We start from the raw sequence: 14164 nt of genomic DNA, 5'->3' as shown, positions 1-14164 counted from the left end.
TTTAAGATCTGGAGAACAGAGGATATAACATAGGAATTAGGGCTCAAAGAAATGTTAGAAGAATTGGAGAGCAACGTTTAAGGAACAGTAGCTGGAACATCAGTGAAGAAGCTACTGAAGATCTGAGCTTGAGGCACAAAACTGGGTAGCTCTTAAAAGGAAGTATAAAGAATAACTACTGCAGTTCTCAAGAAAACCTGTAAAGCATCCATGAATTCTCTCGTGTCATAGTGAGGTGGGTGATTCTCAAATATAGCCTTAGAACATTCTGTGAATATGCTGTCACATCCAAAATACAGGTGTCCGCTATATTTCTTCTATTCTGCCTTTCAAATTGCACTGTGTTCCTTTCACTGGCCAACCAGAGAACCACAGACGGAAGGGATTCTTGTCTGAGTGCAAAGGGAAACTTGTAAGCGCTGTAAGTAAACTGAATTAGCAACAGATAATCCACCTACAACATTAAAATATATATATTGCATCTATTTAGTCAAGTCCTGTGGCTATGGCCTAATTTGCAATGGTACTGACAGGAATGCAAAATGACTGAGAACAGCTGAGTGAAGGTGAAGATATTAACTAAAATGTTTCTCTCTTGCATCAGGTTCCATGTAACAAATAAAGTATACCTACTTTTAAATGTCAGTTTTGAGAGTGTAGCAAAACAAAAACCAACTACTACCAGTAATTTGAAGAGAAGTGCAAAAAAATGTCAAACTACTAAGAAAAGAGAATAAGAATGAAAAAAGAAAATCAGCCATTTCACCTTCAGATCCTGACCTAATACTTGGCACTAAGCCATGTCGTTCTCCCATTGACCAAAAACAATCTCACAGAATTCCAACCTCAGTAAAGATTACTTTGAGTCCATGACAAAGTGAAACAAAACAAGGCCAGGCCACTTATTGTGCCAAAGTCCAGGCTAAAACAAGTCACCACAAAATAACACATTCTCCTTGCCTCTTTTGGCTAAAATGAGTAACTTTCCACTCTTTATCAATCATAGGTTTATCCTCATCCTAGCCTCTTCCTCCTACAAATAAGATGTACTGAATTCCAATCATAAAATTGTCCTACTTTCTCTGAGCATCCCGTTTACAGCACCAGGCTGACCACCGTGGCCTCCTTAAGCCTTCCCCCAAATCACCCACAAAAGCCCTCCAGTTTCTGTAACAGATTCTAATACTCTCTTATTGTGACGCTACATGGTTACCCATTGTGAGAGATAACGTTAACTTGTTAACTTGGCTTGGTGTCCAGTTGTTTGGCCAAGTACCATCTACAGATATTACTCTGAAGGTATTTACCATATTTTGACATTTAACAGGTAGACTTTGAGTAAGCAGATTACCTTCTATAATGTGTGTGGGCCTTGTTCCATGATGTTCCCTCTGCTGTATTAAATTTAATGTGTTATTTATAAAGATGTATTCCTGGTAGTCTTTCTCTGAAGGGTGTTGACCTTATGCTGTCCTGCATGATTTCTGTCACAGAGCCAAAAGAAAAAAGGGAAGCGTCTCTGTATAAGGAAATAAACTGGAAAATCAGGGTGGTTTTTTTTCTCTTAGTTTTTTTTTTTTAATTTTCTTTTTCATAAAAGGAGCTGGCTATTTGAAAACTATACCCAATCTGTATGTTTTACATAATCAGTGAAGACTTTTGAATACATTTCGAGTATTAAATCTATTTAAATATGTCATTTTAAAGAAGGTCATGGCAAATGTTGGTTTGTTTCACTTAATAAAATGGTTTTTTTACTTAATAGAATGCACACTAGTTCTCTGCATCCTTTCAAGGCTAGTGAAAATATTGCTAAATGGATAAACAGTGATGCTAAAGTACCTTCCACAGAATTACAGATTTCTCTGCAAAGAAGAGATGTTTCTTTTCTCTGAAAAGAAAAATCTGTGCTTCTTTCTCTCAAAATATCAGCAACGGTATAGAAACAGCACAGCTTACCAAATTCCGTTTAATATATTTCCTATGACCAGAACATCATTTGTTTTTCTTTACCAGAATTTGGTCAGTTTGTAAGTTTCCACTCTTTTACAGCACATTAAAAAAAAAAAAAAATCAAGTGTTAAAGTTTGTGACGAAAATCAATCCTAATGGGAAATTGGTGAGTTCATTTACAACCAGGAAACCATTAAGGAAATTCTGTTTCAAGAAATCCTAATTGGTCATATGTTAGTGACCAGTCCAGTGATTAAATCATCCTTTAGGTAACTATTAGGGAAAAAAACAAAAAGAAAAAACATACTTTTGTATATTCACGGCCCAGAGCCACTACACCCCAGGCTTGATCTTATCAGCCCTTTCAAACAGATCAAGGACAGATATGATCTACATTTGGATGGAAACATTCCAAGAAAAACCCAGGTGCTACAGGAAGTGATATGGGTGATACAGTAGGTGGTGATCTTCCTCTGAGTCAGTTCTGGACCAATTACCCAGCATGGGGCAAGGGAGCAGAGTGTTGTGTGATGACCTGTCACAAAATTTCTCTGTGGTGTACAGTTTCTCATAGGTGAATGAAACATTTTTTTAAATGCCAATTTATTTTGTCTCCCAGGCAAAATTTTAGGTAAATTATATCTTGTGCCTTTGCTTATTCTCTCCATAACTAATAAAAATTGTAAAACTTGTCAATTTAAAGAATTTTAGCTCTGAGTACTACTGAGTATCTCAAAGGATTATTAAGGATCATTTGACCCAAGCCTACATTTTATAATTAAAAATAGATTATTTACCTGAGTTGCAGAACTGGGATTTGGACCAGGTTCTGTGATACCTAATTTTACTAATCTTACTCTCAATGTTTCTCTCTTTTTTTACACTCTCTCCAGTGATCTTAACAATATGTTTTTAGTGCATAACAAATGTTTTATAGTCAATGAATAAAGAAAAACACATTGCTAAGCAATGTGTGTTTTCTTCAATGTTAAGAACTGCTAGATATTGATTTTTTGTGCCTTTTTTAAAATGTAGTACATACATAGCAACTATATCTTAAGATTTTTTGTGAACTTCAGATTCTAATAGTGTCACCAATGATTTCTAAACATTTATTGAATTCATAAAAAGAACTGTTTTCATGTACTTTGGTAGCCATATTTATGAATCATTAGTTTTATTCTTTTAAGGAAAACCTACAGCAAGTAAATTTTAACATTGAGATTTCTACTAAGGAATAATAAAGATGTCTAAGAAGAGATAACCAATCATGTGTTGGCTTTATATACAAAATTGTGACGTTGTAATAAATATTAGGACAAGTTGGAAAATAATGCCAATAATTAGTTGCTATTGGTTAGACAAAAAAAATTGCAAGAAAAGAAAGTACTTCATCATTTAAGCTATGGAGAGATGCTACATTCAATTAAACTTAAAAATCAATCCTGTCATTGTGTATACAGTTGTCAGACAAGAGGACAAAGTGATGGAATTTCCTTTTATTAAAAAGTGAAGACTTGCTTTTATTTCAATATGATGGAAGTAAGTGAATGGTACACTGACTAGAGATAAAATTATTTTTAATCTATTCCAAACTTTGAGACAGTCTGACATACCCATATACCTTATCTACTAAAGCAAATAATCAAATGGATCACTTGTGATAACTCTTTTATAAATTACCTAGTTTCTTTATAAATCACTCTCTTGGTGTTTATGTCATTTCCTAGTTTGTTCCAATTCAAATCAGAGTTTCTGCATATTTACAAGTACCCAACTCAGCAACCTATAGCTCTGGGTCCTTGATTTCATCTCTAACCAATACTGTACTATTGCTATTTTTGAATCATGCTAGGTTCAATGAGGGCTTCTCAGGTGGTGCTAATGGTAAAGAACCCACTTGGCAATGCAGGTAGATGTAAGAGACACAAGTTTGATCCCTGGGTTGGGAAGATCCCCTGGAGGAGGGCATTGCAACCCACTCCAATATTCTTGCCTGGAGAATCCCATGGACAGAGGAGCCTGGCAGCCTTCAGTCAATAGGGTTACAGAGAATCGGACACAGGCACACGTTCAGTGATCTCTGGTTTGATTTTAGGCTCCCAAAAAATATCAGTTACTATACTCTGGCCTTGCCAAGCTCAATCCCTCAGCCAAGTCAACCAGTTAGTACACAGCCCACCTCAAAACGTGCCTGAACTTGGCTTTGTGTATTTGGCCTCTTGATAACCACTCTGCAAAACTGGTCTAATTTCTACAAGGCAAACAGCAATATGGCAGAAAAGTAGATGCATGGGATTTTTAAAAGTACTTTAAAATAAGTGACTTAGTTAATGATAACTACTAGATAATAAGAAAAAGAATCCAGAGATTTGGATTTGGGATCGATACCTATGTTAGTTACCATCTTACCTTGAAACAGTATTTCACACTATGCTAGAAACACCTTAAGTTAGGTGGCTAAATTCTACTTAATAAGCCTACTTTTGAGGATAGTTTTCTTGAGATATTATTATTTGACTTTAATCAAAGTAACTTGAACATTTCCTTACCATTGTGGAGTGTCCATAAGAATCTCATATTAGAAAATAATTAGAAGCAACTTATACTTAATATATTCATTTAAGATCTGGATTAAACAATGTATGAGGAATGCTAGAAAAACTATATTGAAAAGACAAGTTGGTAATACTGAAACCTGTAAGGAAGGTAGGTGTTTGCAAAAGTAATGAGAGACGGTAAAAGGGAACAAGTGTGAGCCTTAAAAAGGTTCAATTCTGAGGCTCTCCATTGTCTTATCTTACAAATAGTGAGAGGCAGGATTGCATGGTAGTTATATTCATGATCTCTAGACTTAGGACGGTAAGTTCTCATATGTTAGCTCTCTTAAATGTTAATGGGAAAGTAGTACTGAAGTCACAAAGATCTTATGAGAATAAAAAATAAATAGAGAATAAGTACTCAGTAAGCATAAATAACCATGACTATGATTACCGTCAGTAGTTAGAATCCACTACAATAACATTATGTGTAACAGCATATTTTGACACTGAGGATCTTGCCATAATTTTTGTGGCCATATTTCTATAAGGCTTCAAACCAGAACAAGTTAATCAGTACCACTGGAGGCACAGATTTAGAGAATGAATCTATGGACGCAGTGGGGGAAGGAAAGAGTGGGGCAAACTGAGAAAGCAGCATCATGCTATATTAACAGATAGCTGGTGAGACGTTGCTGTATAGCACAAGAACTCCAGCCTTTGTGCTCTGTGATGTCCTGGAGGCATGGAATTGGGTGCATGGGAGGCTCACAAAGGAGGTGAGATGTATAGTTATGGCTGATTTGCATTGTCAAACAGCTGAAACCAACATAACATTGTAAAGCAATTTTCCTCCAATTAAAAAAAAAAGAACAAGTAATAGATTCTCACTATAAAAAGAAATATACCTTACAGTCTATAGATCTAGGCACACTAATTTCATTACTCATGAATTTCATGAACTTATGACACAAAACTAGCATTAACATTTCAAAATGCCCCAATTATTATTACTAGTAAGAATTAAGTATACTTAATTATAATGAAAAACAAAGGTGTATTTATAGTTTCTCTAACTATTCCTACTTTCACATCTCGAGTCATATTCCTTCTTTACACAATTATTATCAGTTAGGTTCAGTTCAGTCACTCAGTCGTGTCTGACTCTTTGCGACCCCATGAATCGTAGCATACCAGGCCTCCCTGTCCATCGAGTCAGTGATGCCATCCAGCCATCTCATCCTGGGTCGTCCCCTTCTCCTCCTGCCCCCAATCCCTCCCAGCATCAGAGTCTTTTCCAATGAGTCAATTCTTCACATGAGGTGGCCAAAGTACTGGAGCTTCAGCTTCAGCATCATTCCTTCCAAAGAAATCCCAGAGTTGATCTTCAGAATGGACTGGTTGGATCTCCTTGCAGTCCAAGGGACTCTCAAGAGTCTTCTCCAACACCACAGTTCAAACACATCAATTCTTTGGCACTCAGCCTTCTTCACAGTCCAACTTCCACATCCATACATGATCACAGGAAAAACCATAGCCTTGACTAGACTATACAATTATTATAAAGGGATCAAATTTTAAATATTTTATAATTACTATATAGTCTATGAAAATGGAGAAATAATACAAAAAAATTAGGTGATTAGGTTGCCAGTGAATATTTAGTCCTGATTACATATAAGTAGAATCTTTTGCCATCACCCACTGGAGTTTGGAATACTTTTTTATAACTGAATCTTTACCAATCATGAATAAACATTACAGAGACATTTGCTCTCTTGATGAACAGTTATAACTCCCATTTAAAGGAATGGAAAATGAATCTGCAAATCCTTCCTCTTTACCAGATCTCAGTGCCAAAGAACTAGATGTGTTCTGGTGATAAAGTCTCACATGAAGGAAAAAGTAAGCCTCATATCTGGAAACTGATTACAAAAAAGTATTGTTGCTTTATATTTTTATAAATATACAAATGTTCAGTTCAGTTCAGTCGCTCAGTCGTGTCCGACTCTCTGCGACCCCATGAATTGCAGCACACCAGGCCTCCCTGTCCATCACCAACTCCCAGAGTTCACTCAGACTCACGTCCATCGAGTCCGTGATGCCATACAGCCATCTCATCCTCGGTCGTCCCCTTCTCCTGCCCCCAATCCCTCCCAGGATCAAAGTCTTTTCCAATGAGTCAACTCTTCGCATCAGGTGACCAAAGTACTGGAGTTTCAGCTTTAGCATCATTCCTTCCAAAGAAATCCTAGGGTTGATCTCCTTCAGAATGGACTGGTTGGATCTCCTTGCAGTCCAAGGGACTCTCAAGAGTCTTCTCCAACACCACAGTTCAAAAGCATCAATTCTTCGGCGCTCAGCCTTCTTCACAGTCCAACTCTCACATCCATACATGACCATTGGAAAAACCATAGCCTTGACTAGATGGACCTTAGTCTGCAAAGTAATGTCTCTGCTTTGAATATGCTATCTAGGTTGGTCATAACTTTTCTTCCAAGGAGTAAGCGTCTTTTAATTTCTTGGCTGCAATCACCATTTGCAGTGATTTTGGAGCCCTCCAAAATAATGTCTGACACTGTTTCCACTGTTTCCCCATCTATTTCCAGTGAAGTGGTGGGACCGGATGCCATGGTCTTCGTTTTCTGAATGTTGAGCTTTAAGCCAACTTTTTCACTCTCCTCTTTCACTTTCATCAAGGGGCTTTTTAGTTCCTCTTCACTTTCTGCCATAAGGGTGGTGTCATCTGCATATCTGAGGTCATTGATATTTTTCCTGGCAATCTTGATTCCAGCTTGTGCTTCTTCCAGTCCAGTGTTTCTCATGATGTACTCTGCATAAAAGTTAAATAAGCAGGGTGACAATATCCAGCCTTGATGTACTCCTTTTCCTGTTTGGAACCAGTCTGTTGTTCCATGTCCAGTTCTAACTGTTGCTTCCTGACCTGCATACAGATTTCTCAAGAGGCAGGTCAGTTGGTCTGGTATTCCCATCTCTCTCAGAATTGTCCATAGTTTATTGTGATCCACACAGTCAAAGGCTTCGGCATAGTTAATAAAGCAGAAATAGATGTTTTTCTGGAACTGACTTCCTTTTTCCATGATCCAGCAGATGTTGGCAATTTGATCTCTGGTTACTCTGCCTTTTTGAAACAAATGTTGAGACTACACTAAAAAAATCTTTCTAAGTACTGCGAGATATATGTTCCTATGAAACAGGGGGTTTCCTGTAGCTATTTTTCCCTAATAATTCTAAATAAAATCATAATTAGTTTCAGAAGAAGCAGGCTTCCTCAAGAAAGTGAAGTGGTGAAATGTTAATCTTAGGTCTTGTCTATAATAAAAATTTCCTCTACGAATATTATATGTATCATTAAGTGGTTGTATTATTTATTATGTTTTTCATCTGAGTGCAGAGGATTATATTGGTCTTAAATGTATATATACTTACTTATTATATATATAAATACCACATATTAACTTATGCAGAAGGGACTTTATACATATGAAGCAACTGTGATTCAGAAAGTTTAAGTGACAGAAAGTTTATCTGGCCAAAGTGACAGAATCAAGAAAGGATCCAAATTTGTGTGTGTGTGTGTGTTTTAGGTGATTCTATTTTTTAAAATATAAATTTATTTATTTTAATTGGAGGTTAATTACTTTAAAATATTGTATTGGTTTTGCCATACACCAACATGAATCTGCCAAAGATATACACATGCTCCCCATCCTGAATCCCTCTCCCTCCTCCCTCTCCATACCATCCCTCTCGGTCATCCCAGTGCACCAGCCCCAAGCATCTAGTATCGTGCATCAAACCTGGACTGGCAATTTGTTTCATATATTATATCATACATGTTTCAATGCCATTCTCCCAAACCATCCCACCCTCTCCCTCTCCCACAGAGTCCAAAGGACTGTTCTATACATCTGTGTTTCTTCTGCTGTCTCGCATACAGGGTTATCATCACCATCTTTCTAAATTCCATATATTATGTGTTAGTATACTGTATTGGTGTTTTTCTTTCTGGCTTACTTCACTCTGTATAATAGGCTCCAGTTTCATCCACCTCATTAGAACTGATTCAAATGTATTCTTTTTAATGGCTGAGTAAACTCCATTGTGTATATGTACCACAGCTTTCTTATCCATTCATCTGCTGATGGACATCTAGGTTGCTTCCATGTCCTGGCTATTATAAGCAGTGCTGCGATGAACATTGGGGTACACGTATCTCTTTCAATTCTGGTTTCCTCGGTGTGCGTGCCCAGCAGTGGGATTGCTGGGTCATAAGGCAGTTCTATTTCCAGTTTTTTACGGAATCTCCACACTGTTCTCCATAGTGGCTGTACTAGTTTTCATTCCCACCAACAGTGTAGGAGGGTTCCATTTTCTCCTAACCCTCTCTTTATTTGTAAATATAAAAAAACTATTAAAAAAACAACTGAACAGTAGAGCACCTTCTTATGTTTTAATATGCAGTGAAATAAGTTAATATTTCCTATAGCAAGCTCCAGAAGTGGCAATGAAGTTTGTTCAGTTCAGTCGCTCAGTCACATCTGATTCTTTGTGACCCCATGAATTGCAGCACGCCAGGCCTCCCTGTCCATCACCAACTCCCGGAGTTCACTCAAACTCATGTCCATTGAGTCAGTGATGCCATCCAGCCGTCTCATCCTCTGTCATCTCCTTCTCCTCCTGCCCCAAATCCCTCCCAGCATCAGAGTCTTTTCCATTGAGTGAACTCTTCGCATGAGGTGGCCAAAGTATTGGAGTTTCAGCTTAGGCATCAGTCCTTCCAATGTACACCCAGGACTGATCTCCTTTAGGATGGACTGGTTGGACCTCCTTGCAGTCCAAGGGACTCCCATGATCTCTCCAGCTCCATCTTCTTCACTATCCTGCAAACCGACCTCCTACTTTAAGTTTTATACATACTACATAACTATCCTTAATCCAGAGACTAGGTTTTTGTTCCCCTTTGCACATTGTTTCTTATCCTAGATTGTTTTCTTCCATTCTCACTGCCATCCTCTCCCAGTCATTCCTCATATGACTAACTCCTACTCGTTTTAACCATTCTCTTTCTGGTTTCAGCTTACATATTCCTTTTGGAAACCTTCTCTAATCAATCCCCAAATCTACAAGTCTACATTTAAAAGTCCTCTCATGTGTCCCCATAGCACCCTCTAACTCAGTTTCCCAAAACTGTACTGCAACATAGACTATATAATAATGTCTTAATTACTTGTCTTTATTCCTCACTAGAGCATAAACTCCAAGAAAGTAGTCATTTTTTGTTCCTTTCACTGTTGTATCTCCAGGGTGCTGCAAATAGCCAAGGGCAAAGAAGCCATCAATAAATGCTCATTGTATGAATACATGAAACTGACAAAGCATATAACCATGCTTCACTAACTGTAAAATCAGTTCCTATCTACTATGGTCTTGGTAGATAAAAGACTGAACAATATATTCTATTTAAACATTATTTTATATCTATAAATTAAAAATGCATCATTGTGGAAGAAGAAATGGATTACAATAAAAAAAAGAAAAGCATGGTGACATCCCTTCATTTAGCAAAAATATGATCTAAAAAGTGAAGTCACTTGAGAATCTAAGCATAAATTCAGTTACCAATGAGGAAGTAAAAGCACAATTTGTAAATAATTCTGCAGTGCTTGTAAACATCTTTCATTGCTGATTCTTTAAGTAATTTTGTAGTTTAAATACGGCAAGTTTTTGGAAAATATTTGGATTCTCTGCTCTAACTTATTAGACCATGCATCTGTACTTAATAACTTCATCAGCTTAATTCTGAAAAGAAGGATTTGGGGCTACTGCAACAGTTGATATATTATCAAATATTGAATTTACAATTTGTTTTGCATATCATTTAATATGTTCTCAAGTAACTCAATCCAAAATAAATAGTAAGCATGCAAATTTTAAAGATGTAAGATTTTTGTTCCTAAAAATAAGACCCAATGTCAGGAAGAGATTTTGCCATGAGGCATTACATCATTTATTATATGTTATTTATATTGTATTGAGTAGTATAAAAGAAAATGAATTTCATTCCACAGCTACCAGTAGAATCAAAGAGATTTTCAATGAAGATGAGCTTACAAAGAATGAAATACTGAAGATTCAAAGGAGGAACAAATAATGTGATGATAATATTTTACCAAAATAAATTATCAGAATTCATACCTTAACATGTTCTTAGTTATTGGCAATGATTATTGAAATTTTCATCCAGAGAATTATACTATCATTATAAAATGAAATATTAATCTTTAGAATGTCAATTACATCTTTTGTAAGACCTAAAATGATTAGAATTACATTCTAATAGAATCTGTGGCAAGGTCAGTCCAAGTGCTTTCTCTGTAATTTAAATTAATTTAGATTCTTATGGTCAATTGTGCTACAAAAATTAAAAATGTGTTTAAAATTATAAGAAGGAAATGAAGTATTAGCTGAGGAATAAAAATAACAGTATATTCTTACATTTTATTCACTCATTCCACAGGTGCTCATTTAGCACCTACAAATCAAAGTATGTTTCTCAAAGTAGAAAAGACTAAGACAAACAAGAATGAGCACTTGATTTTAAGAAACTCAAAGCCTGTTTAGAGCAGGAAGACATCAGGTAGGTAAGAAGACAAATTGATGTATATATGCCTTCATTTTTTGTTTGTATAACTGATATATCTAAAATGTGAACAGGTTTGTGCAAAATTCCTCAAAAGTTGACAGTTTTAACTCATTTTTCTTCAAAGGGAAATAACTTCACATGATCCTATATGATTTAGTTCAATAAAAGCTATTAAAATATTTTTTAATTCAGTCACCTCAATTTTAAATGTGGTGCAATTAGAAAGCCAGAGTAGGATTATTAATTCTATGATAACTCCTGTCAAATTTCCTCCTATAATATTTTGTCATCATGAAAGCTAGATGAAAAACAGTTTAGGAAATAAACCCTGTTCAAACTGGTTTATAGGCTTAAAATTAATTTGATCTGGTGTTTGAGGTTGGAAAACTTTTAGGGGATTAATTTGGTCTAGCTAAGAAAGCTTCCCCTTCATGTGATTTTCTTACATGTGGATTGGGAGAGAATCATTATTCTTAACTGTCTTCATGTCAGACTCTCAGTGTAAGTGGAAATGGTGATAGAATAGGGAGAACTATTTATCCAAACTCAGAAATACGGATTATTAATTTGAGAGAGTGACAGATAGTTGTTACTGTATGAAAAGTTTCAATCTGAATAAAGTAAAAATTATAAAAGCCTGTGTCTGTAACACTTGAACTTACATAAGTATTACTTAATTATTCTGTGATACCTTTAATTATTTCCCTAAGGTAGAGATCCACAATTTTGTTTCCTTTATTTTACAGGTGGAGGAACAGACCCAGAGTTTAAGTAATTTGATCAAGGTCATAATGGATATTTATTTTAACTTATTAATTCAGGTGCAGAGTTTTTCTTAGAAAATTTGCATGTCTCAATTCAACCTTCACATTCAATTAATGAATGACCTTATAGATTGAAATTACCCCTTCTTTTCCTTAATTGTGTTAAATATTCAGTGAGACTCTTCAATTTAACTCATCGCATTCAGCAGTAGGAAAATTTCCCTTAACTTTCTCTCCAGCCTTTCTCTTCTCTTTATAATGTCACGTTACTAGAATAACCAGACACTTCTGTTTATCATTTTTAAATGATATCTGTTAAATTTTCCTACTGATTTTTCCACTTTTTCTCTCTTTCTTCATTGCAATTTTTAAATTTCCAAAGACTTAATTTTGTTCTCTGGATAATCCACTACCATACTATTCTGTTCTTGCTTCATGTCCTTCTGAGGGTATTCCTTCTCTGCAACTTTTTTTGTTTTCTACAATTTCTTTATTTTCCTTTTAGTTTATTATACTTTATCTCTTATTTTCACCTTCAGTTCAGTTCAGCTTCTCAGTTGTGTTGACTCTTTGGCCCCATAGATGGCAGCATGCCAGGCTTCCCTGTCCATCACCAACACCCAGAGCTTGCTCAGACTCATGTCCATCGAGTCAGTGATGCCATCCAACCATCTCATCCTCTGCCGTCCCTTCTCTTCCTGCCTTCAATCTTTCCCAGCATCAGGGTCTTTTCCAGTGAGTCAATTCTTTGCATCAGGTGGCCAAAGTATTGGAGCTTCAACTTCATCATCAGTTATCCCAATGAATATTTGAGACTGATTTCCTTTGGGATTGACTGGTTTGATCTTCTTGCAGTCCAGGGGACTCTCAAGAGTCTTTTCCAATACCACAGTTCAAAAGCATCAATTCTTTGGCTCTCAGACTTCTTTGTGGTCCAACTCTCACATCCATAGATGACTACTGGAAAAACCGTAGCTTTGACTAGATAAACCTTTGTCAATAAAGTAATGTCTGTGCTTTTTAATATGCTGTCTAGATTGGTCATAGCTTTTCTTCCAAGGAGTAAGCATCTTTTAATTTCATGGCTGCATTCACCATCTGCAGTGATGTTGGAGCCCAAAAAAATAAAGTCTGTTACTGTTTCCATTGTTTCCCCATCTAGTTCCCATGAAGTGATGAGACCAGATGGCCATGATCTTAGCTTTCTGAATGTTGAGTTTTAAGCCAGCTTTTTTACTCTCCTCTTTCACTTTCATCAAGAGCCTCTTTAGTTCCTCTTTGATTTCTGCCATTAAGATGGTGTCATTTGCATATCTGAAGTTATTGATATTACTCCCAGAAATCTTGATTCCAGCTTTTGCTTCATCCAGTCTGGCATTTTGCATGATGTACTCTGCATATAAGTTAAATAAACAGGATGACAATTATACATATAGCCTTGATGTACTCCTTTTCTAATTTGGAACCAATCCATTGTTCCATGTCTGGTTCTAACTGTTGCTTCTTGACTTCCACACAGATTTCTCAGGAGACAGGTAAGGTGGTATGGTATTCCCATTTCTTTAACAGTTTTCCACATTTTGTTGTGATCTACACAGTCAATGGCTTTAGCACAGTTAATGAAGCAAAAGTAGGGGTTTTCTGAAATTCTCTTGCTTTTTCAATGATCCAATGAATGTTGGCAGTTTGATTTCTGGTTCCTCTGCCTTTTCTAAATCCAGCTTGAACGTCTGTAAGTTCTCGGTTGACCTTAGATATTCACCTTAGCTGCATCTATAAAGTTTCCTGCGACCCATCATTGTTTCTAGTGAGGCAGCACAAATCGAGTTGACCAAATTTTATTTGCCTAATAGCGCTTGTTGACCAGACAGTTGTTAAGCTGGCCAAGGCAGCAGATGAGATTTGAGTCTCCACCTACATCCTCATTATATCCATTTTCAACCAAGCTGCCCTCTTAGATTGATGGCAATCCATCTTCAAAAAACCTCTTTTTTCAATTCCTAAGCCATGCAGAGTTTTGAAGCAAAATCATAGAGCTTTTGATTACTAATTTTGCCCTCTGTTAACTGAAGGAGGATTTGATAGTGTCATCAAAACATTGTGGTTAGTCAGTAAGAGAAATAAGCCTGAAAGCAAGGCTTCTAAAACCTAGCCAGGTACTTTACCCATCCCTATTTCAAGATAGCCAGCTTCTTCAGTAGGATTTACCTAACAAACCAATTCTAAACCACACAGCACTA

This window comes from Ovis canadensis, chromosome 4, assembly GCF_042477335.2.
Source record: "Ovis canadensis isolate MfBH-ARS-UI-01 breed Bighorn chromosome 4, ARS-UI_OviCan_v2, whole genome shotgun sequence".
In the NCBI taxonomy this organism is placed as follows: Eukaryota; Metazoa; Chordata; class Mammalia; order Artiodactyla; family Bovidae; genus Ovis; species Ovis canadensis.
Note: the sequence above shows the minus strand (reverse complement) of the source record.